This window comes from Pinus tabuliformis, chromosome 9 (genome assembly GCF_031772625.1).
Source record: "Pinus tabuliformis cultivar Carrire ecotype Pingquan chromosome 9, CPIR1, whole genome shotgun sequence".
Classification (NCBI taxonomy): domain Eukaryota; kingdom Viridiplantae; phylum Streptophyta; class Pinopsida; order Pinales; family Pinaceae; genus Pinus; species Pinus tabuliformis.
In genome coordinates this window covers 840,218,932-840,221,760 of record NC_142307.1, presented here as the reverse complement: position 1 = coordinate 840,221,760, position 2,829 = coordinate 840,218,932, and the positions used below count along the sequence as shown (strand labels likewise).

The 2,829-nt window shown below is 40.5% G+C and overlaps 1 pseudogene; it reads right to left on the bottom strand.

The window, feature by feature from the left end:
* Positions 1 to 263: 263 nt before the first annotated feature.
* LOC149151405 (poly [ADP-ribose] polymerase 1 pseudogene) lies at positions 264 to 944 on the bottom strand (annotated as a pseudogene).
* Positions 945 to 2,829: the final 1,885 nt, after the last annotated feature.

Sequence of the window (2,829 nt, the reverse complement as noted above, 5' to 3'; positions counted from 1 at the left end):
GAATAGGGGGTGGTTTAATCATTATTAACTGAAGATTGAAAGCCAACCATCTGGATAGGAGCAGCTTTACAATCTATGCTTAAATCTGTTGATGACCAACAAGGAGGCACACCTGTAGCGTAGATCTAGTAACTGAAGATAGACATAGGCAATCACATCTTATTTTTATGCCACTGTGGATATCTACGTTTAAAAATTTAAGCATTTTGGTTTTTGACTTTTCGTCTTCCCTTTGGGAGCCTCTTCCATATACTCTGCCTTTTCTATTTCATAAACTTCTCCCAACGCCACTTCACTAAGCAGCAATAACCCCATGGCACATTCGTTGATGGCGTTACGTTATTTGAACTCCTGTTACCAAGGTCTACCAAGTGAATACCTTTTCCAAACCTATATCCAGTTGGTGGAGCCTCGGGAGGAGCTATTCGAAGTCCTGTACTAAGGATACCAAGAAAGTTTGTCACACGTGAACCATGCCAAAACAACATGCAGTTTTTAAGATTGCCTTTACGAGCAATGTATGCATCACGTTCTCCGTCCTTATCAATTCTATAGGCATCCTCCATTTCAAGCCCCCAATCGTGTGTTGGAGCATGAGTCCTTTTGAGGTATCTTTCAATACGTTGATAATCAGAGTTGTTGCGAGGTAATGGAGAAATATCGTAGTTTAGCTTCTTACAGTTAGCATAAAAGGGATCGTCATCTTTAATTCCGAACCTCATGAATTTAGCAACTTTTTCCATCTCCAAAAGGCTCTCCAACATGCGATTCTTTAATTTAAGGTAATCCACATCTCGAATAACATGGGGATTCATGGTTGGAATAAGTGTGAAAAAATGACTGTTGGCATCAACGAGCTGGCTCTCTTTGAAACGAACATCGGGTTCATTCAGTTTGATCATGTCTTCCACTTGTCTCAATGCCTCAAATCCTGGCAAATCCATTTGAGTTATTGGAGAAATTGTGAGCAGTTTCGGGCCTTTTACTGTGTGTGCCACGCGGGAGGCCCAATGTGCCGCGCGCTGTGGGTGCGTCGTGCCCGTGTAAAAACACACTGCGTGGAGGCACCCAGTGCGCCACACGGCCCTTCAACAGAGAAAAAGGTGGAGGATTTCTGATTGTTGTAATAAGCAAGGGTTTGTCTGACATCAAGATGCTTTCCCACGAAGATCAGAGGTTGTTGGTCGAAGAGAATCCATTATTTGGCCTGGATCTAAGATGAAACTGGAATATAACGATTAGATATACCAGTAGTTAAATGTTTAACCATTCAAGTATTTAGGCCATGCCTTAAGAGTACTGCCAAAGAGATCATAACTAAGCAGTAACCAAGCGCTGTAGAACCTCAAAACAGTCATGAATCTGGACATAGCCAACAGGCAGTTCAGAAAATTGGCAGAGAAGGATCAATACTCGTAAAGGCATCTCCAACGACCTTATCATCGAAGCAGTTGTTCTGCAATGTCGCCCAAGAGCCAACTCCAGAGAACAAGGAGCCACGATACCACTGCTAAAAATACTCCAATATCCTCATCATGACATGCTCTGGATTTGCAGTGGAATGCTCAACTGACCTTCGGCTATTAGTATTTTTGTTGAAAGCGATAATCAGCATGCATCTTCTGTCATAGTTCGAATCCCATCTTTTGGATGAAAGGCTGAAAGTTCATGGAATTGATGATATTTGGTGGTTGAAATGCCATTCCCATATGGTATACTATAATCACTACATGTGTGACTTGGTTCACTCCCTTGTATCATTCTCTATTGAATCAGATAATGATGTCTGACTTTCGAAAAGATTAATTTTGAAAATCTTTGCAACTCTTTCAAGGATATAATGACAAGTGGAATCATCGGGTATCCAGAGGGCTCAGGGTGAGGTGGGAGGCACCCACATCCTATTTTCATTATCCAAAATATTATTGTTATAAGCCTGAAGGAGCCAATGGATATAGCACCGATTTGCACCTCTTATAGGGGGTAGATATGATGGTGTATGCAGTCTATCGAGCCGCTGAAGGGATTTGGGTAGACTATAAAACATGATAAAAAATACATGATAAAGGGGAAAATCCTATAAACCCTTAGCATTATGCAAATACCAGTAAAAATAAAAATACGCTTCTTCAACTATATTGCAGAAGCTCTAGTACTCATTTTAGAGTGTCTGCCATTTTTAGGCTTGGTATATACCACCCTTCAAGCATCCTGATTTCTTCCGATGACCCCCTTTATTATGTTTAGTTGGAAGAAGTTATCCTCCCATATCTTCTTTGATTTCGAAAACAGCGTTACTATTATCTCGAACAGAACTTGGACTGTTTGCAATCTTAGGCCTAAATGCATTATGATTATGCTCAACTATCGCATCCACAGCTTCTCTTCTCACAGTTTCATGGTCGACATTGTTATAAAAATTCACACGATTACATCCATCACAATATATCCCAGATGCGAAGCATTCACAATATAATCTCAGGCAGCGAGAATTTTTGCAATTACACTGTCTTGATTTCTTTGGAGTTTCCTTCCTTTGAATCAGTTAGTGGTCCTAAGAAGGACCTTCTTGGAGGTCCTTGCTTTCTTCCAATGCTGTAGAACCTTTAGCGTTTTCTCATTTTGAAATGGCTTTGTTTTACCTGTCTTTGACTTTTTGGAGTGAATGATGAGTCTCGTCTATCTGTTGCAGGGTTGTTGAAGCTGCTGAAGATAATAAGGTGACCAAGGCCTGTATTTGAAATTCTTCATGACGGAAAACTTTAAAAATACACTTATTACTAACCATTGATTTGGCGATTCCCTCTTCAAAACAGAGTTTTGAAGAGG